We start from the raw sequence: 23,567 nt of genomic DNA on the forward strand, positions 1-23,567 counted from the left end.
TCAAGAGACTTCATCCCTATTGTGCTAAACACTATACAAACACACAATGAATCAACAATCCTTTCTTCTAAGAGCTTGTATATGAAATCGCCATAATCACTGACATCATAAGAAATTTAAGGCATATGCTAAAGCTTAATGCTATTTGTAGGTAAAAAATCAGGAGAAGCCTTAAATATTTCAGCACTGTCACAATCACGTAGCTTAGAGTGAACAGCAAGAGCAACCTTTAATCACAGGAAGCAATTTGGCTAGCCTTAATGATCTCAGATACCAAGTATTCTGTACAAAATACTTTGTATCCCAGCAACCTCCCAAATTACTGTTAAAATCTTAATCCTACAGCTTTACATATGATACGAAAATTTGACCTTTTATACAAGCGCATACTATTAACACCAGCTGAACAGTTTGAAAGGTGCAATAAAATACAATCCTATTCATGCTCAGAAACGAACATTTTTCATGTTACTGATCAAAGGCATTTCAAAAAACATGCATGTGCACTGTATGAACTTGAATGACCGTGCAGATATGTACACACAAATACTTTTGAGTTTTAGTATTTGCGTGAGCCTTAAGCTAGCTCTATCACATCTTGCATAGTAACGATATCTGCAGAGATAAAGAGTGAACCTCTACAGAAAGAAAGCCTTTAATCAGTCTTCTAATCAGAGTCTGAACTAATGAGGAAAGTCTCAGTGCGATCTAGATAACTCTTGCTTAACTGCGTCTGACATTTTGGAATAGATTAGGTTCTAATGGTCTATGGCAGAGCTTTCTCTTTAGAAACCTTGAGATGTCATTAATAAATATTGGTCATCGTAGAAGGACTCCACACCTCTGTAGTCGAGACAAAACATCTTATAGGAAATCACTGCCTACTGTGTTGTGAACCACATCAGTGAAGCCAGGCGCAACATCCATCAAAGATTAAAAGAGCAGAAAACGAACACTGCTGTGACCAAACACTTGAAATCATGTGCCGACTGCCACAAACAATTAGAATTCAGCAGGGGTATTCTCAGGCATTCACAAATCATGACCGCAGGAGACCTCAGGAAATGGGGCCACGATTAACCCATCCTGCTTGTCCCCAGCCGTAACAACGGGTTGTTATAGGGAAGAACCTGCAAGCTTTCTCATCATGAAAAAGACTCATTTTCCTAAAACCTTGCCTTCTGATCAGGATTTGAAGAATAGTTTGTTATACTATATACTACAGAAACCTACAGTTAGAGAGCAGGAAATCCATGCTTAATTTTTTTTTTTTTTTTTTTTTTGAGCAGGGGCAGAGATATCTGGGTTAGGGTTCTCATTCAGCAGCAAGGGGAACAGTTCAAAGGCTGCAGACCTGGGGTCTCCAAGTAAGGCAGATACTCTTGTCCCTCTGCCCCCGTGTCTATAGTGCGCATCTCAATGCATCTTTGCGGAGCACCAGTAGGCTCCCAAGTACCCAACCTATCTTGTCATCATGCAGCAAGCAGATCAACACAGGAAGACAGATTGGACATGACACTTGCTGATTCTGGGTGGTGGGTAAAGGAAAATGGAAAGCTTTTCTGAATACCACAACATGTAGAAAACGTGGTACAAAGAGTAGGATAAAATTCTGGATTCAAATAATATTATATTGGATGCTCAGAAAAAGGACAAAACCAAGCTACCCGGGGTATTACATCCATGGACAAGAAATGTGGAAAGGCTTCTCCTCTTTTTTTTTAAACTTCTTTTTATTTAAAAATGGGCCAGTTGTACTTAGTTCTATATTCTCAAATTTGCTGCAAGACTCCCTAAGATAGCCTGAGAGCTGAAATGGAAATTTTCCCACCTGTCATTTAAAAAAGACAGATCCAGATTTTCATAGAAAAAGGAGAAAAAAAAAAAAAAAGAAATGGAAAAAGAAAAAGAACAACCAAATAAAAAAACCAAAGAGCTAGAAGGTCTAGCTCTGCTGGCTAGCACAGCCCCATTGCTTCTCAAGAGTGCCTGCGCTGGCTCTTTACCTGAATACCACAAGCCCCCATCCAACCACTGCTCCCCACAGCCCCATTACAACCTAATTCATGTAGCCCCCCTGCAATGCCTCAGTAGCTGCAGCTAGCTGCAGAGCTGGGAAAGACAGAAGCTAACATAGGAAGGAGTTTTGATCATTCTTCAGAAGCTTTATCTTTTTTCACTGTAAATTTAGGCTTCCCAATATTCTTACATGCAGGCACACTGGCTGGCAATACCTTGACATGCAGCCTGACTCCAGCTCAAGCTGAGAGTGCCCGATATCTTAAAGTCCTGCCCTGCACATTTTGAGAGGGCTCTGAGGGCTGGGTGGGCTCAAAAGCAACTACCAACACTGATGTCAGTGCAAAATTTGCTACTGCATGGAACCAACCCGCTGTTTACAATGGCAGTTGCTCGAAGAAATGATTGAATGCTAAGGAGAAATATATACAGGGATGTAAGAAAAGAATAATCAGATGCAGCAATTGGCTGTACTGTAAAGGAAAATGAACAGGCTTCAACGTGCTGCTATACTGTAAAACATTTGGGCAAGTACAGGGTGGCCTGTTTTGAGAACTGCCAATAAACACATTCCATGAGTCTACAAAAACTAGAAGCTGACTAACTGGCAGATAGTTATAAAGAATTTGTAATTTATGGAGACAACTACTGTTTAGAGCTCTTACTCCTACAACTCATTTATTCGTTGTCTAAGAAAGCACTGAATTTCCATGTGTCCTTTCTGGTCTTTGAACACCTGCTCACTGGCATGTTGGGAACCCAGATCATTTACAGCCCATGAAGAGTAACAGGTCTTCCCAGGTTAGTCCTTCATAAGCCACAGAGGTGATATGAGACATGCTCGTCCTCATCGAGGAAATAGCATGGTACATTTCCAAGTCCTTGAGAGAAGGCACCAAGACCCCATTAATTTACTCTCAGCTCCTACACTGCACACCACTGCAGCTCATTCAGAACACTGGCAACAGAGGCAGAGCCTGGGACTAGGGCCAAAAATATAGGAGTTGTCTAAAATCAGAATAGACTAGAAAGGTAACTGACTTTGATTACGGTTCTCTAGTGAAATCTTACTGGCTTAGCTGCTCACCTGTAGATGTCTTCAAAAGCACCTTCTGAGTTATTGATTAGAGCCTGTTAGCTCATCAGCTTCACGAGATGGGAGAGAGACACCGAAGTCCTCCAGCATGTGCTATTGTTGCAGAAGGGTGACAAGGGAACGAACACCTTGGCACCCATACCTCCAATTCCTGAACAAACCTGATAACCACACTGACTGACAGAATCACGCAGGCCATTTGGCCAAGAGGTACCTCTTCAGACTCTCTTGAACCTGAGATCCCAACATAATACAGACTCCAATGTGCAGGCCAGTGACATTTAAAGATCATTTAAAAGATCTTTAAGATAGTTTTTTATTCTTAAAGAATTGTGCAGTACGTTCTTAATTCAATTGGGCAGTTGAAAAAAACTACTGCATTATAGAGAGGGAGTTAAAAGAAGAAAGCGAACACTTATGCACACACTCTTCCCTAGCTGAGCAGAAGGAAAACAGCAAATCTTTTTCTGCATAGGATCTGGAGTGTAAACCAGCTTCCTATTCAAGTCAGTTAAAAGATATAAGCAATTTATAAACTCTCACGTCTATGCTCTCTGGACTTAACAAGTGAAGACCCGTTAAGACAGAAGAGTCTGTCTTCTGAATAAATCTGTGTTCCCCAGATTTGGGATGTAGGCTTTGTCTCTTAAAGCTGTAAAAAGTAGCCACAAAGCTTTAGTACATGAGCAACTGATAAACTTCCAGGCTACTAAGATACAGTATTTTGTTTGAAGACAGCCTCCGACTGGAACCTCATTTTACATCATTTTCCCCAGTACAGTGTCCAAACCAGTTATTATTAAGCTATTCAGACAGTGCATACTCATATAATCTCATCTCCAATGACACAGCCAAGTATGAAGAACTCTGCAACACTCTGTCCAAAGTGATTGCAATAGATTTAGGAAAGCGCTTAGAATGCAAACAAATATATTAAAGAGATACACTACATATTTTCAGTTTTTCCAAACTGTTTAACAAAAGCCTGATTTGGAGTGTATTGGGATTTTTCTTCCCATCATAATTTTAGCATCAAAACAAAAAAAAAAAGAAAAAAAAAAGGAAAGTGGGACATTGTAGTTTATTGCTTTTCAGTGTCTGAGACTCGGATGGATTAAGCTTTTTAAAGTTCCACTAGTCCCCCAGCAGTCTGTAAATACAAACACTTATTTGTACATTTACAGCCTTTTTTCCTCTCCCAAACACACATTTTCATCAATCACAGGCAACACAATTAACATTATATGCTCTCCTGCCCTAAGCCACGTACATCCTTACTTGCAATCTATCTATTCCATGGTGTATGACGGATCCACCACTGTTTCAGGAATATTTCCAGGTTTATGGAAAGATACAAAAGGACTGTACTGCTGTTCTGAAAAATGTCACCTTCTGCCTGTACCACCAGCTCTCTGCAACAAACTAAGCCAACAAATCCACCTAGCTATTGCTCAAGTCTCTAGACAGAAAACATGATCTAAGCCTATAAAATCACAAAAAGCATAGAGAAAATGAATAGGGATTTTTTCAGCATTTCTCAAAGTACGCTTTGTGGGGAGACATTATGCATTATTATTGGGCAGATGAGAAAGGTTTTTTCACACACTGTGCAGTCTAACTGCACAACTCACTGCCACAAGATATGGATGCCTCAAATGCATGATTAAAAAAAAAAAAAAACAGCTAAACCAAACAACTATTTGACAAATCCAGGGAAGAAAAATAATAATCAAGGACTATCAAAAACCTACAGCTCCTCCTCAGCTGTTCCTTCCCAAGCACTCAGAAAATACAACGGGAAAGCAGTTAGCATGTTTATCCTGTTCTTTCATCCCACTCCTAAGCATGCTTTACTGACCACAGAGACAAAATACTGGGCTGTAAACATTTGGTCTACACCAAGCAAGGCCATTCCTATACAAGTATCTGCCCCATCCCAGTTGAGGCTAGGCTTAATTTCCCTTCAGAGGCAAGCCAGTCTGCGGCAACAGCGCAGAACTACTGAAGTTCAGAAGCTTTGTTCCATGCTAAGGATTTCTTATATGCTGCTGTTAAAGTAATGGAAAGACCGTATAAACTATACAGCATGAGGAAAACTCCCAGTACAATGTGCCTCTCCCTACATCTGCCTCAGGCTTTTAAAACTCATTTCCATAGTAATTTCCTTCTCAACTTGACATTGCTTTGCTCCTAGTTCAATGAATACCTCCCCTGTTTAGTGAAATTCCTGCTAGGATACAGGATGTGAAGGCTTAATACAGTTTGCATTCAAATTACATTTCTATGCCTTCTTCACGATACATAGTTTTAAATTCCAAAGTACTGGTCAACACCTTAAAGAAAAACAAAATCACTGAGGCAAAAGCCCACTTCCTGGAATACAGCATGAATTCTCAATTAGATTATAACTTAACCTGAGCCCACGCACATTAAGAGAGTAAGCAAGGAGCTTTCCATGCTCTGCACAAGAACTAATCTCAACTGCTCTCCTTGAGAGCAGACTGCTGAAACCCAGCCATGCCAATTTGTGAATTCAAAAACCAGCATCATTCAGATGGCACTGAATGCATCAGGATGTATACAGATTCTTGCAGCCAACCCCATGACCTATTACCTTACAAGACAGTATAGCTCGCAGTGGTGAACAGGGAAGTAATCCCACAAAATTTCAACCTAAATAAGTTAGACTTGCTCTGATCTCCCACAGATACTGCACTTCTGCTTCAGACCTCACAAACTTCTTTCTTTTAGGACAGAATTACTTATTGCTAAACAAGCTTAAGGACAGAGAAAAGCTTGCAAAAACTATGGAAGTCAAAAAATATCTGGCAGGAGAAAAATCCAAGTACCTGTTCAGGCATTAGCAATAAGATGGAGACTAGGGGCTGCAAAGGACATGACCTGGAGCCCAAGCACCTCCTGGTCAGGAGTCCCACAGGTACCCGTTGTTCACTGCTCCACTTTGCCACCTCTCAGGCAGTTCCTGGCCTGCAGCTCTGAGACCCCTCAGATGCCCCCAGAACTCGTACAGAATGGGCAGGATAGAGTCTGTCTCACAGCAAAAACTGTGCCAGCATAGGCTCTGGCTTCAGCACACAGCAGACCGTAGTCACGCTGTTCTATATACACTTGAAGTTGTTTAGAGACCAGAAACATCCAAATCTTAAAAGATGACAAAATATTTGGGACTGTCTGACAGTGCTGGGGCAAAAAAGGCAAAAGGTTATCAATGTAAGCACTTTAGCTAGAAACAAAGAATAGGAAGAATAAACTTAAAGCTCACTTCCAGTCTAACAGTGATCTATAAATGGTCTCTAAACAAAAAATAGGCACTGAAATAGCTGCACATCCACACGTTGTGAAAGTTAGGATGCAATTCAAAAAGCAGGACTTAGCCACTTACTGCCATCAGAAAGGCTAGCCTCCCTTTCCTCTAGCTGTAGAGTTTTGCTCCCTTTCTGCCTGCTGTAGTATTCACTTGATTCCTAGAAGGGGTGATTCAGGTCACTACACCAGTAGAAAAATAGCCCAGCCAGGAAATAATAAGTGAATACAAAGATAAGAAGAAAAAAAAAAAAGACACCCTTCTATCAAAAGATCATTTTGATTAGAAATTGGGTTTTGGACTAAGCACAACTTTTTGAGAGTGTCTATTTTCTGCAGAACACTTTAGGTTTGTCAAAAATGAAGATCATCTTCAGTCAAATGACAGAAACTCAAAGAAAACGAAGAAATGAAGCCCAGAGGAGATGGAATTGCATGCTGTTCTGCCCTAAGCTTCTATTAAAATTTTCTTCTTCTTGTCTCCTAGAGCATGTGGCTGAAAGGTCTCCAGATTGTGAAGGCTGCTACAGCCAAGCACAGGCATGAGCAGAACTACACAGAAAATCCATGGGGGATTGAAACTCTAAACAAAACTACAGGGGGCTTCATTAGGAACACCACTATCAACATCTCTCATCTTTTGAGACATCCCATTCCATTTTCTGTGGAGGCTACTTCTGTGAAAGACAGAAGTTCTTTAGCGATATGAAATATATATGTAGTTTCCCTGCAAAATAGCAGGCATGTTTGTCCTGAACTTGACAGGTTCCTGAAGAGTGACAAGGCTTACAAACATGTAGCATACAAGGATGCATTGGTTTGATGGCCACTGCTGTCACTGTTAGCTGTGACTACAGGGCACAGGGAACGTGTCCTAAGTATACTTGAACTCACGGTTATGCCCATGTGTGGCAGTGTTCAGCAGGAAGCACTGTTGCAATGCAACCCATTTAGAAGTGTCATAAGGCAACATTCCTCCTCCACAGGGAGGCTGGGAGTGCAGTGCCTTTTTGCCATGGCAGGTTCAGTGACAGGGTAAGTCTCCTACCTGGAGAAGCTGATCTGTCTTTAGCTGCCATTATTTATGCCACCTCCCGTTCTGTCATAGATAAACAAGGATATGTGAAGAATCTGGAAGTTAAAGTAACAGGACTTCTTAATAAAAACAGGTTTTTTCCTCCTATTCAATCTGCCATAGGCTCAGAACAAGATGTGGTAATGGAAGAACACAGAAAGGTCAGGTGTTTTTCTTTAAACACTTTTGTGGCTAGAATAGCTTGCAAAATGGTCTTAACTTAAGCATGACACACAAAATGTGTCCAGGATCTTGCCTCAGATTGACTAGCATTAGATTCTTCCTAAGAAGGGGCAAAAAGTGAACAAAGAAATTATGAGTGTTTTGTTAGTGGAGTGCCTGCCCTTAAATAAAGTCCTTCTTGAACACCAACAGTTGGAAACTGATCTCTGGGCTCAGGGTCCCCAAATTAAACTATATAATTAACAAATGAGTACACGTACTTTTTTGGAATAGAGTTTGTAATTCTGCAAGTACTTAAGTTATGAAATAAGGGGGAACTAAAAAGTGCATACTGCTACTTCTTTAGAGCTGCAGACAGCAGCAAAACGCTGGAAAGGCTGTGTAGGGGCATTCGTAAGTTCATCCCTGGGGCTGATCTAGGCACCTGGGATAATGACATTTGAAATGCAACAATAGCTAGTGGTGTGACTAGAAATATGCCAAGGAAAAGCACTTAAAGCCCCACCCCATGCTACTAAAATGAGCAGGGCTGTTCCTTGACTTTGTTACAACACTGTAGCTGAGCTATATGTCTAAGGTTATATTCTTGTTAGAACACGATCAAGGTCCCAGCCATACTGCATATTTTAATCATGCTGTAATTGCACCAGGGGACAACAGCAGGATAACCAGGTCCTAAGATACTGACATATTTGAGGTGGAGTCAGAGAGAGCAAGAGAATATCCAGAAGTAGAAAAGACAGCATAGATGAAGTGCCTTAGGGGAAAAGACTCATGTCTGCCAGAAAGTCAGAATAAGATGGGGCTTGGATAGAAATCCCACGATAGATTTACTGGCGCAGCAGTTTGATAGGTATACTTGCAGGTATAAATTCATTAAGACTCGCTCTGGTTAAAAATCAACCAGTGTGCCTTGCAGCAGAAGCAAAAGAAGTATGCCATGTAATAAGAACAGAGAACTAATGAGACTTCTCCAAGCTTGTATCAGAAACCTCTTGGTTTTCGTTACTACAGTATTGCTCTGGAGAAACCCTCATTCCGATAGCTGGCTACTCCCTTAACAGCACTGAATCACCCACTTTATCTTGCCTTTACCCAAAAGACTGTTCCTAGCATACTGTGGTACTACTCGCTCCTCTCCCTGGAACTTTCTACAAAAAAAAAACACATTGCTGCAGAAGGAAGTCAAGTCAAGTAACACAGCTGTGCTTAAAAAGGAAAATCTGTGTGTGTGTGCGTGCAGAGGGGAGGATACAGAGATAAAGATACATATGCAGGCTAACAAGGCACCCCTTTAGAATCAGGGGAAATTCTTCAGAAGTTGGATCAGGCCAAACATGCTTGCTTTTATGGTGCTGAGAGTTTGGCAGGTATCTTCATTTGCTGTCACCTCTGTTGACCAGATACCTATTCATTAACTGCTCTTCTTTATTTATGTATTTATCCTCACTCTAATAGCCAAAGGTTCTATCATTTACCAGGTTGAGATAAAAGCCAGATTTCAGGGTTCAATAAGAATAATAAATAGAGCTAATACATGACCAAACTGCAGCCTTGAGAATTATCTCCAAGTTTCAAAATATACAAAGCATCAAATAGGAAGGAGTAACAGCATCTCATTTGCCTTCAGACAGCTTTTAATGTAGTACACATACTATGCTGCTAAACAAAGAAATAAATCCAAGTAGTAATTTTATTTTTTGATGTTAAATGTGCAAAAATGCACATAAGGGATGCAGGGTGACAAAGTATGTGTCAACAGGAACTTTAGCGTAACCATGGTCCAGAAGAAAAGGCTGACTTCGGAAGCCCAAGACTCCCAAAAGCTCGAGAGCATCCCAATGGGAGGCTTCTTCCTAATATACAATGTCACTTCTACTCTTCCTCTACAAGTCCATTATCAACCACGCTGTGAGACTGAACGCTGGCCTAAGGGCCTTCTTAGCACTCTCAGTCCAGCCATTCTTATGGTGTTATTTATTTGGATTTTAAAATAATATGAAAAAACTCCTCACTCCACTGAACTTGCTTTCACAAGACTACAAAGCAAAGAATCATGTTCTCAGAGAATTTCGGTCACTTGATGTATTGGGTTCACATTTTACAAGGAATACCAGAAGCAATGAAGTTACCTACAATGTCAGAAGAGTTACCTAGAGTTTGTGCACACTGTAAGAAACCTATGAGATGCAGTGAAACCCCAGAGGAACTTCTGGTCATCCCTTTGCTTGATCGGCCACAAACTCAACTGAAGACCAGGAATCCTAAGGGTGCTGCCACAGAGAAGTAAGCTGCAGGCAGAGCATCTTGTAAGGTATCTAGTCTGAGTGGGAGAAAGGGATTGCTCCAAGCCTGAAACACATCCAAGCAGAGTCAGCTTTTGCACCCTAAATCTGAAGGCCTTTCAGAGCAGGTGTCTTTCAGATTGTTCATGTCCAAAGATGTGCCAAAGCTCCTTCCTCAGCTGTCCATGTCAAAGTAGGGTAGTGTCTCTCTCTGCATTGGACAGAGTTAAAAAAAAAAATCATATCAGATAAACCCAAATTTCAGACTGCTTAGCCAAAGCTTGTCTGAATAAGCCAGGTCTCTTTGGCAAGTAAAAATTGGGCTGAGTGTCTTGCAACAACACCCCTTCTTGAAGCAATCTGCTACTTCCAGAAGTTTCATCCATTCCTGCACAACATGAGATTGGTCATCTTAGAGGAGATAAAATAAGCACCTGAGAAAATCCAGAAACCAAAAGCAGAGCATATTACTAAAAGTGAAGGGCTACCATGCTATATAGCAGAATCCCCCATTGCAATATTGGATAGGTAACAGAAAGACAATTCTCTTTAAAGTTAGGCAGAAGAAAAAAAAAATCCTGTCGGTGGCCAGAGCTGCATCTACGATGTGTTGGTTGGAGCAGTCTGTAGCCACCTTTATCTTGAATGCTGAGGTGTGGCTCATGTAGCTAGCACGCCCTAACATGCAATGCACATCTAGATTTGAGTGAGCTCTTATCAGATCAAAATGGAGTGCTGCTTGCTGGGACCTGTAGTCTCTGAGGGCTGTATCTCCTTATAAGAAGACAGAGGGCCACAGGGCACGTCACAGAGCTCCACAGATTGCACGTGGCCCTCCCACGGTTAGTTTGCAACATGACACACTGCCAAGGGAGAGATCAGATTGGAAATCTGGGCTGCCAAGGCAACAAAAACTGAAAAATCTTATGAAGACAGATTTCTCAGCTTAAAAAACAGAGGAAGAAAACACCTGAGATACGCAAGTCCTCCAGCAGGTACACTGCATACTTGTTGCTTTTTCCCTCTACATACTAACAAACCAATAGCCATGTATTTTAAATTGGCATTAACAGAAAAAAGAAAAAAAAAGTGGGGGGAAATACCTTTGCGTTTCCCTCTCAAAAAAACAAGTTGTTAATAGCCATCTGGTCATCTCCTTTCACAACAACAGTTTATTACAACCAGTCCAGAACACGGAAGACTGTTATCAACCAGTCTTCTAGGCTGTATTTGCATCTCAACTATTGCCTCTCCAAGTAAGGAGGTCCATCACTTCAGCAGAACAACTTGCAGAATTAAGTTTGTTCTTTGCCGTGCTTTTATTTTCCCAGCAAATTTCTGAAGAGTTAAACCACACTTTACATGGATAGCATGACAGCTTTCAGGATACATTACTTGAGATGGTGTGGGGCTTTATACTTGTTTTGTGAACAAGAAAACTGAAATACCTAGGGAAAGCTTGGTTTGAAGCAATCCCTGTTTAATGCTTAAATGCTTTTTCCCTTTAAAATGCAAAATTTGGAAACTGTTCCTCCTGTTACTTACTTCAAAAAGCAGTGACTTTCCCCAGTATATCTGGCGTTAATGCGACTCTTGAACCATGTCACATTCAAAAATCAAAAGTTTGCAAACTGAAAATAGAGAGAGGGTTTTTCCATGTATTTTTCATTCCCGCCCTTCCCTTTAGTTCACCTCCTGGTCTTTTCAGTTTCCCCACTTCTCCTGCCTGTGCTTTCACAAAGCTTTAGAACTAGAAGAGACCACTTAGAGTAAGTTGGTCTGCCTGCATCTGTAATACAGGCCACAGTATTTTAGTCTTCACTTGCCCTTTTCCTTCTCTCTATCGTGACTGTCATCCACAGCTGCTTTTCTGCTCAGATTGACTCATCACCTCAAAGGATGAATTTCCATTTGGCTAACAAATTCCACTCTCAGAAAAACTCTGCACGAAAACAACAAAAGGAAAATTGACAGCTTCTTTTTAAAAATATTTTGACATATTATAAGAAAGTAACATCCATAAAACATGATAAAAATACTGTGGTATAACACAGGTCATCATAATCATCAGCATGGCCAATGATTCTACAATGCCACTTAGACCAAAAAGAAAAACATATTAAAAAGGTTTTAACCACTCCAGGATAACTGCAAGGATAAGTGCAAGTGTCTCTCATATATATATATATATATATATATATATATGTATATATAAAGGATCAAAAATCACAAGCACTGTTCTTATCACTTTAGGGCTTTATTCCACATGCATACAGTTCCCAATCAACTTTATGAGTTGCATCCATTTACGACTATGACAGTCCCATTAATAGACACCTCTGATTTGAGAGAAATCTCTATTAATACTTAATAATCAAAGCTGAGCAAGAAGAGAAAAACCTGTGTAGAGGAGCCCGCCACACAGTTAAATGGGAATAGACATATACAGCATACGTGAATTTTTGCCCCAATTTCTAAGATTAGAAATTATAAAACAAACAACTAGCATATGCTCCTAGTTAAACCGTGGTGGGCTATCCTAGCTGGCATCTGTTATTCCAGCATTGCACAAGGGTGAGGAATTAAGTTGTATTTGTCAGGTTCCTGACGTTAATAAAAATGTAAAGATGCTGCTCAGAACTATTGTGCATTCTGACTTTGCCAAATCCAGTCTCAAAAAAAAAAATAATAAAATAAAACAACACAGAAGAACAACAGGAATAGAGCCATTCGGAAACTATTTTTTCCAAGAAACTGGTTAAGGGTATGAGTCACAAAAACACTGACTAGTATCTTCATTTACCTCTCTTACTCCAGGAGCTCTTTGTTACATATCCAAACCAGGGACCAGCAGCCATGAGAACTTGCTGGCTCCCTCCCTCCATGATCTCATTTCTGGGCCAGAAGGTACAGCTAAGCAACAGCAGATGGCCATTGGAGGCTATCCAGACATACAGCGAGGTAGCTTCACCCGATCCCCAACAAGCAATCTAGCATTTGCTCTAGAGAAGGGGAAGGCAGAAACAAGAGGGATGAATGCTGGAACAGAGGACTACAAGAAAGGTCCATCAGCCCATATCAAAAAAAGACTACCTTCACCTATTATATTAGTCATACTAACTTAATTTCAGTCATAAAACTAACAAGTTTCAAGCTACTCACCACTAAATCACATCACTCAGCAAACAGCAGCTGATTACAAACATCAGATAGATCAAAATAATTTCCTTCCTATTGAAATACACCTGGACTGCGCTTTGCATCTACATTTTACACTGTTCAAGTGACACAAAAGTGTCACTCACTATACTGCAATGTTAGTTTACACCAACTTTTTACAAGGCTCAAAACATTACAATCTAAAAATTATATTTTATGTGCACGATTACAGTGCTCTCAAATCTTTGTTGAGCTGTTGTCACTACTAATGAGATGTGGAAAACCTTGCAAATGTTTTTACTGCTGTGCAGTACCACAGCTCCACCAAGGATGTGAAATGTTGATGCTGACCAACACGTCAGAGGAAGTCTCAGTAGAGCGCATGCGCTAACTGAGCAGGAATTCAGCCAGAACAGCACAAAAGAGCAAGAGCTCTTTTCTAGTGCTCTGTATGCACTCTCTTACACAGCACAACATCCCTCAGCATCACAATTACATAAGGTTTACAGCTTGGAGGAAAGATAAATGACAAGCAAAACTGTTTTCAGCATTCGAGTTAATTCACCTAAGGCTATCTCAACTGTGCTTGTGATATTCTGCAGCTATTTTGTGACTGCAATGCACACAGACTTCCTAGAAAAGAACTTTCTAATGGAAGAGACTATAAATACTTGCTAATTCAACCTTTTTCTGTACTAAATTCCTTCTGGAACTGAAACCCTGACTCAGAATATCCATATAAGAACAGGAAGTGTGGTTATGCACCTAATACTTTACAAGTATTAAGGCCAGTAAGGTTGTTTTCTCTAAGCCAGCATTAAAAATTCAGTATTCAACATTGCACACAGTTAACCAGTAGAATATAAGACAGAACAATTATTTTTAAAAGCGCTGGACAAACACAGTGCCTTGTTTTGCAAAAGGATGTTATAAAGATACCTTTCTGTATGACACTATAAATCCAGTACCAGATCCATTAAATCCGTTTCAAAGTCCCACAATTTGTACTCTTAACAAACACTAACTGAATTTCTTTTAAAATACTACAATTGTTCATCTATTAAGATCGACAATTGCAAAAACTAAAATGAACACTAGCAAATGCCTGAAAAATGAAGATTGATTAGATGGCTATTGATAAAGACTACCAATGCGGAAATCACAAGTTACCTTCTATCTTTATATACTCATTTTTAACAACTTTCTTTGGATTATTGGCTTTCATTCTTCCTATTTCATACAGCATTTCATTATTTTCCCCACTATGCTTTTTCCACTGAAGATGGTGAGCTATGTACCCAAAACACCATCCCAGCATTAGGTCTCCCGCCATATATAGATGTAAAAAAAATCCAGAATGCCAGGAGAGCTCCCAGCAGCAACGTCCTCCCAGAGAGCACTTCCAGGGCTCTCCCTGCAGGGAATACACGATGCCCTCCTGGAAGAGCAAAAAGGTAACAGGCACTGCTGTATGTTTGTTCTATGAGCGGAATCTATAATTACTGCTTTTAAACCATGGAGACTAACATGATATTTTTACAAGGAGTCCTGGAAATTTTAAGAACTGCTTTTATTTTTTATTTATGTGCAGAGGAGAGGGGTGTGTGGATTCATTTCTTTCAGTTCACAAGTGCCAGATGCTACTGGAAAAGGAGGACAAGAGCAAGAGAATTAGAACTCCTTTATATACACCTTTATATATTCCCATAGACTTATCTAAACACTTTATATATTCCCATAGACTTATCAGTACAGAATCAGAAGGGTAACCCTGTCTTGGGTTTGTTCCCACCCCAACCCCTTTCTAGCGGGGTCTAGACAAATGCATCTCAGAGCCCAAATGTGCTGCTCAACAGATCACACAGCACCTTGTACACAGTGAGCCCATGAATTGGCCCCTTGCTACAGGCCATCAGGCACCAATAAGATACCTGGCACTTTTGGTACGGAAGAGCATTGCGTGACAAGCAGGAAGCCTGAAAACCAGCAGGGCAGCAGCCCCCCATAACAAATGAAAGCAGGGCTGATGACAACTGCCAGATTTGTTGCAAACTGTAAAACTCTGGCACAAGAGTCAATTGCACATCTAACACTCAATGTGTGAGGCTTGGTAAATCTTGTCATGAATGCTAATACTTCACTAAGGAAAAACAACAAAAAAAAGATTAGTGGTAAGACTAAACTCTGCAGAATTTCCATAAAAAAATTACCGGCAGTGAAGCCACCACATTCATTGCAGCAGGCAGATGTTTTGTTAAACGTCTGTAAAATACATGCTTTTGTCTATTGGCAGCTCTGGATGTCAGAACAGGCTCATGCCCAAAAGCAATGGTCAGTTAGCATCCACCCCAGAAGCCACTCCCATATTGGAAAGGGTTAAAAAAAAGAAATGTACCTTCACTCAGGAAGTTTAGAGAAGTGGGAGAAGGGTATTGAAAACTCAAGTGAAAGCTCCTATTTTGTAGACTACATATTATTTGTATGTATATTCAGGAGCTGCACTCCTATGCATTATGGATGAAAATATCCCATATGTGAGCTTGGGAACTGAACACTCAAACTGGGATGCAGAACGGCATTTTGGTGGTCCTTGCAGTTCACACTGAGAAAGATCAAAACCTAACCCTACAGAAAACAACCAGTACATCTGAAAACACCTAACAAGCTGGATTTACTTTTGTGCTACAGATCATCCAACCCTTTTCAGCCTCATCCTTCTCGGAATTATCAGAGAACAATATAAACAGTTATTTAAAGAGGCTCAAAGCATGTGAAAAGCCTCTCTCTAAAAATGCTTCTGCTCTGATGCTACAGATTGCTAATGCTGCTTGCTTTTAACAGCGCTTCACTAGGCAGTTTCATCATGGTTCTTGATAATGAAGTTCTTCACCTGTCATTACTGGGGTCCTGTTCATTTCAGCTATAATCCAGGTGAAGGTAGACTTCAACCCAAAAATGACTTTAAAAAAAAAAAAAAAAGCTCTTGAATTTCAGACATCCTTGAAAAATAAACAAATGGGATTCAGTCAACATTTTTCTCACTGCGACAGAACCCCTTCTGCTCATTCAGGCACTTTTGCTAACATCTGCAGAGCAAGCTCACCCGAACAAAAAAAGATCTCAGCGCAGCTATTGAAGGGTTGAGGATACTGTACGAGAATGAGTGTCCTGGAATTTGCCAGCTGTAAACCCTGTATTCCTTTCCTTGCTGTGAATGTTAAAGGAGGCACCAGCTAGTTTACAATCTGCTCAGCTATTTCTGCTATGCACCTCAGCTAGTCAATATGAATCATCTTCTGACAGGCAAGTTATGCAGTTTCCAAAAAAAAAAGTGGCAGGCTAGTTTACAGTAAAAGAGTAGGTCTTGTTTTAGGTAAGGGCCATCACATACACAAATACATCCAGGAGTAACTAATGAACAGCAAAAAATATAACTTGTGTCTCAGATAACTTCCTTGCTGTTAGGAATAAATGGGAAGCAAGTAACATGCAACACAGCTAGTGATTACTGATACAGTAAAGCAGTAGATGGAGTCTGGTTCTGGGAAGCTTTAAGAGGAAGACTACTGCAGAAGAAAATGGCTACACCATTAGACATGAGCCAGATCACCTGACCAAAGCCTACTCTGCATGACAGCCACATAAACTGCAATGCTGTTTGCACTAACTTGTGACTGTCCCATCTCCAGGACGGGGAAGAGGGCATAAGCCAGGAACTCCCTCCTTCGATCCCTCATCAGTATCTTAATGCCCTTTGCAAAGACAGGGTATGTTCAAACTGCTGCACTACAGCTCTCCCCTCAGAAGCCGCAAGCAAGCAGGCAGAGGTGAAGTAGCCCTGCTCTACAAGATATCAAATCAACTCCTTGTCAATCTCTCAGAATGCAATAGATAAAATGGCCCAAAACATTCTCCCTACTTCTTTCCCTTCCTGATATTTTGTACAATCCTGTTACTGCACTGACACACTCTCTAAGCTTCATCTTTTTATCGTTAAAATGTTTTGCTCTGGGTTTTGAAAGCCCAAGCAAGGGCAGGTCATAGCAAAACCAGCTGCCATTAAAATGATGTTTTCTGTAACTCTTTTTTTAGACTTGCTCTGGTACCTGAAAATCAAATGTGACTTTGATTTTTCTTGTTTCACCTCCAGTAGCAAAGGTCTTAAAGGCCAAATTATGCCTTCAGTTACACATTTACAGCTCTACATACTTGATACCTTCTCCCTGCCCCTGTAAAATAAAACATGTAAAAGCTCAGTGCAGCTACAAGAATTGGCACTGCGTAGCAAGCTTTTCTTTATTACTTTCTCGGGGAATAGACAAAACTGGCAGCTAGCATATTTTAACTAAGTTTATTAATAGATCGTTTACTAATTTTGCTGTGACTCAAGCTAAATTCTATGGTCAGTGACTATGTTTCCACAATTCACATTTCCTATACATGCTCTTGTGATTGCTACACGTAGATGCCTGTGAAGGATCAATTTTGCTTAGCTGTTATTATCGTCTACACTTCTGCCTCTGCAGCACCAACTTGAGCTTTTTGTCTCTGAATCAATTTCCCTGTAGAGGCCTTAGTTCTCACACAGAGAGGAAGTGGGACTGAAGCGGATGCACATTGACTTCCTTAGGATCTACTGAAAATACTGAAAATAACTTAACCTTCATCTCCAGACAGGGATATCCTCATTGAAGAATTCCTCTCCTAGAGCCTCTTGCAGTAGGTTTCAGAAGAAAGAGTAACTGCACATATCTGCTATTTGATATGAGGGCCTTCGGTGAGCTACAAATCAGCAACACAGTTAATCAAAGGGAATTCCTCTGGATACAATGAAGTGTACTCTAAAGCCATCAAAGCAAGAGAATTCGGAGTGAAAACAGAGATGCTCTTCCCACCCTAAACATGAGAAAGCATCTCGGCCCATTTCTGTTGCACAGATGAAGTCAAGCCAATGGGATATAGGGAAAATAATTTCAGATCAGGATATATATATTTATTGTAAAACATGTTCCAAGTTAAAGCTTGTTCTTTTTTCGTAATACAGTGTTACTAAAATAACCTAAAAACAACAAAAAACAAGAGACCTCCTAGCAATGCTCATTTAGCAGAACACCTGTGAAAAACATTTTAGAAAGAGCCTATGTGAGGTTTCTAGCAATTCTCTTAAGTTAACAGGGAAAATACTCTAGCACAGTATTAAATGTATCCCCTTCAGTAAGAAACATCGCATGCACGGCATTTTAAAAACATATGAATTCAAACTGCATAGCTATTTCTTCTAAAAATAAACCTTCAATTACAGTTATTTGCTGAAGTAATACCTCTGCTAACTGTTAAACCATTTTGAATCATTACTAAAGCTGAAGATTGGCTGACCTTTGCTAAAATTAATAAGCATGAATGCTATTTTGCAAAGAGCATTAGTGCTGTGGCATGTTGACTGAGAATATCAAAGATAGATCTTTGCCAGATGTTCAGACATAGAAGAATCACCAAAATATTTTTAAACCATAGCAATAAAATACAGTAAGGTGTACCTTATAAAACTATTGTGATGTAATCCCAAGGAGGAACACTACTCTGGACTGCTGTAGAAATTGGGTTAGACCTTTGATGCTCTGAAAGGCAAAAATAATTAAAATACTTTCTCTGATCACTTGCTAAGACATCTTTGCATAAGTTACAATTTAACATAATTGTTATTTTCAAGTCTTATTTGTACATTAGTAGTGACAGTGGGGCTAAGTGAAATATCCTTTCAGGACAAATAGTCCTGTGGAAAACACTAAGAAAAAAGAGATGGGAAGGCAGTATTGATGGATTTTCTCCAACTCTCCTTTACCAATTTCACTGGACAATGTAAACTGCAATTTCTCAAAGGTTTATAACTAAACTTGAAGAACTCACCACAGAACCAACACGAAACACTAATAATATTAAAATTGTCCATTATACATCAAAAACTTCACATATCTACTTCAAAGCATCAATTTCAACTTTGCAAGAAATAATTCTAAATTTTTCCCTAACTCAAACAAGTAAACAATTTAAGTAATTTTGAACCCTATTTTCCAACTTATATTTAAAAATGTTTGAAGTTACATTTCTGATTTTTTCCCAAAACCACCAGAGGTATACTAATATGCTCTGTTTAAAGATGGAAATTAGCACCATTATGGGTGCTGACTACATTATGGGAATTCCAAACATTATTGGAAATCATTCAAAATCAAGAACTTTAAAGGAATATTTAATGGGGTAAAACACAATAAAATACAAATAACTGACTGGACTGGAATACTCTAAGAGTTGTATGTAGTTCACACGTTTTCCTCTGCATTACCAGATTTTTCTAGATAGTGCTAGATCTGTGAAAGAAAATTAGCGCTTTCACTAAAACCACAGAAAAGTCCAGGAACAGCTAAAAGAAACATAAGGAAACATTTAAATACTTATTTTCTCATCAGGTACATTATTCTTTAAATCTAAGTGATGGTGATTGTTTTTTGGGAGAGCAAGAAAGTGACAAAAAATTTTTTCCTTATAGCAGTTAACACTAACTCAACCCATTTTTTTCATTACAAGTTACCATAAGCACCATCAAAAACTTCTGAGTTCTGCTTTAAGATAGCTCTCCGGAATGAAGATCCCTCTCATCTTAACTCCCAGGACAAAATCCTGGCCTCAGTGAACTCTGTGGCAAAACTGCCACTAGTGCAGGAAGGTGAGCAGTTCTCTCCAAGATGCCCATGGGAGGCTCTTTGAGGCCAGTTACCTCTGCACCAGCTCCACTTGGAAATGTTCTTTCTTGAGCAACGCTAGCCCCAGCCAGTACTCACTTCTCTGTGGGACTGAAATACTTTAGCTATTATAGCTGTTTCTGCTGAGTCAGTCCTCGTAACAATGCATTTGTCAATGATGCATATGCACCTAATCTGTTCAGACTGCACTGATAGCTTTACTTACCAGTGCCTAGCACCCGGAGCCCAGGATGACACTGAACATCTCCGTAACACCTGTCATTCAAAGTTTTTCCTTCATCTAAGCAGATGTTTTCCCTGCAAACAAGTGCCTGCCCTTGTGTTGTCTACACTCTTTGAACTGCACTTCAGAATCAAACAGAAGTGGGTTCTCTCACTTTCCATATATATAATCCCACCTTCCCCAGTCCTGGGGTGAGACATTCATATTGCTGCACGCTACCTTTCTGTGTGTTTGCCTGCAGATCTCAGCCACATTAGACCATGGCCAGCTGTCCAGTACTGCATGGAAGGTGCGTCCTCAGCTGGGGGGGAGGGGGGGGGGGAGTTCCATACTCTATTCTGATGGAAGAGAGCACTCAGCTCCTCCAGGATTCAAGGATTCACCTGCACAAACAAGAATGTTTCCATTTGTGAAAAGCTCCTTAAAAATGAAAGAGCCTTTCCTACAATTGACCCCAATTGTTCTGAAGTCCCTTCAACGTTGGGATGTTGGGACATCTTAGAAGTTAAGGAGAGTGTACAGACAATACTTTCTGCCTTCATCTGCTAACCATTTATGACCAGACCTTTCCCTGAGACAATGACTTCATGCTTGGAAGAATATGCTTATAGTTGAGTAATTTTATACAAATAAAGGCAGAATCAGTTTTGTTTTGTTTTGTTTTAATGTCAAAATACAACAAAAACAGTGTTGACTATTAACTTTCATGTCAGTATTTCAACTGAGGAAAATAAAACCTAACACGTTTGTCAAGGAATAATATAGCCAGCGGTTTAAAACAGTTTAAAACAATTGGCCTGCAAGATAGTCAGCCCAAACAAATATTTTCTTCCAAGCTGAAATAAAGACTTTCCAATTTAATTTATATATTTTAAGTATTCAGAAACAGACTCAACTAAAGAACAGCAGTTGAGGTTGCTTTCCTTTTTTCTTTTCTTTTTTTTCTATGCGTTCTAGCCAACAGATTCACAAAGGATTTAAGAAGATTTTTTAAAAACAAGCAAGAGTCATGAGGTCACAGATACCAAGTTGTCCTCTTACTGTAAAAATGTAAATGCTACTGGTTTACAGTATAGTCTGTATATTTATTGTTACAGGACAATCAGCTACAGGGCCCTCTAGTATTTTAGAGCAAAAGCACATGAAATTTTTAGCAGCCATTCTCTGGAGGGAAATTTCAAGGTGACTAGAACAGTCCTTCATATGGATAAAAAAATGCTTATAATTAAAACAGACTTCTTATATGATCATTTTGCATTTCTCATTCATGTTAGCAGACTGCAAAAAAGTTATGGATACTTGAAAAGACAAAACTGTAATTGATGTTATTTTAATTTTGTATTATAAAGAAGCAAGCTTTATAATCCTGTTTAGAACTAAAATGTTACTTGAAAATAAACTAAAATTCTACTTGAACTGAAATACTTCTTGAAAGTCTGAGAGGCTATGGGGAGCTATTCATTAGTAAGATAGTAAAACAGCACACAAAGTTCACAAATTATTCCTGGACTTCACAGCAGCACTTGAAGACTATCACACAAAATGCAACAAATGAGGTTACACAAGAATTTGAGACGTGAGGAGGTCTCAGATTAAAAGGGTAAGGGCAAGCTCAGAAACATGGAATGTCACATTAAAGTCAGCCATCTAGAGTTTTCAGTCCTTTCTGTAGCAGCTTGTGACTGTGACCCTGCTCTTGGTGCAGTTGGTATTTGCAACCAGTATTTTAACTATGGAGTCTGCCTGTCTAAGTACACTCAGGCAGCCGCTAACAGGAGTCAGCTGGAGACAGCTGCTTTCCCTCAGCTGATAACCAGCTCTCCAGGTTCAGCCTCCCCACTGCAGAAACACAGAAGACACACTTCCACCCCACATTGCCTGCATACATGCAGAGCAGCGGCAGACCCTCAACAGAGTTCTGCACAACTTTTATTTCCTCTGCATGAAGTTCGCCAGGCCTTGCCCAGTCTCGTCCTTGAGCCTACCACCACACAACTGCCTCCACAACTGCTTCATTAAAGTCATCTAAGATCTACATGGCCCCCTACCCTGTCTTTGAGTATTATTTGCATAATAGGACGCTTATGTATGCAGCAATTCACAATGCTGTCTTTCTGTAAGAGAGAAAAGGGATGAAATTTGTTTTCAGGGCTGACAATTTAGCTTGTTTTGTTTGTTTTTTAAATAATAATGATACTAAAACTCTCTATAAGCAGAGAGAGAGGAACTATACAAGATCCTGATCAAAAAGCTCTCAGGCAGGAGACTGACTTACCATTTGAAACCAGAACCAATCTTCACAGGTATGCACTTCAAACTTCTTTAACTCATGAAATGAGTAACAAGGTATAAGCCATACCTACCTATAAAATTTGGAATGATAATACACAAAATATTTCTGGGAAAACCTAAGCACATTGCACTAAGTGAGTAGCTAATCAGCATACCTGGAGAAAGGCTTGAAGGTCTAAAATCTTATTTGTTTTCCCTTCTCCCAGATATCTCAGCCAGTCTATTAAAAGAAACTACTTTTCCCTACACATTTTCCCTTGCAGAAACATGGACTTCTTTTTGAGAATGCTCTGGTCATTCCACCAATCCCCCCCACCCTCTGTGGTTTGTACAGGTATCTGGATTAAGCCATATCCTATCATTCAGGAGAAGACAAATTTTTTAGTGAATGTGCAATAATGGGCGGCCCTGAAGATACAGATGCAATGACCACTAAATCTCATCTGAGAAAGCAGTTTTTTTTCTAATAAAACTTGTGGATCAGTACCTAGCCATATTAAACAGAGGGAGAAATAAAGGAGGCCAGGCAGAAAAAAAGAGATTAAGGTAGGGCTTTAAACTGGAATGCTTACATTGGAAGGTCTGCATTATTTTAGACAAAGTTAGAAGATGGAAACAAGTTGACTTCACTGTGAACAATAAAAAGAGAACAAAGCATCAATAGTCTCCATTTAGGCAACTTCCCTTCCCTGTGTTGCTTTACACCCTTGCAATAATATAAATATACAAACACAAACATATTTTACACAAAGCTACATAAAATAAAGCTTTGGGAATCAAGCATACGAAGCACTTCAGTTTTGTAGCAAACCTTCTGATATACCTGTCATTTTCATATTAAGTATAGGACAGAATTATCAGGCTGGGAAGGGAATCTTTTTGCTGTTTTGCTGCTTCCTTCCCTGGTGCCTCAGCTGGTCTCTCCATTTACTAAATTAAAGGCTATTTTTTAACAGTGGGAAGATTGCTCCTTATCACACACCATTCAGCCCAGGTCCTCAATAAAAGTGTTACTGGCAAGAACTCCAAAACCTGAGAGTACAAACTGAGGGCATCAGGATCCAGTTGCATCAACATAATTATTTTATAAAGGGATGCAAACAAGAATGCCTCATATCTGAGTTGGCAGTAAAACACCTCAAACTTGGGA

At 39.8% G+C, this 23,567-nt stretch overlaps 1 long non-coding RNA gene across 2 annotated transcripts in view; it reads right to left on the reverse strand.

Moving 5' to 3' along the window:
* LOC121072156 overlaps positions 1-23,567 on the reverse strand; it is a 145,762-nt gene that overhangs the window by 100,045 nt on the left and 22,150 nt on the right. For both annotated transcript variants that reach the window (XR_005821033.1, XR_005821034.1), the window contains exon 4: positions 20,345-20,508. This is a non-coding gene — a long non-coding RNA (uncharacterized LOC121072156). The remainder of the gene's footprint in view (positions 1-20,344; positions 20,509-23,567) is intronic.

This window comes from Cygnus olor, chromosome 6, assembly GCF_009769625.2.
Source record: "Cygnus olor isolate bCygOlo1 chromosome 6, bCygOlo1.pri.v2, whole genome shotgun sequence".
Lineage (NCBI taxonomy): Eukaryota > Metazoa > Chordata > Aves > Anseriformes > Anatidae > Cygnus > Cygnus olor.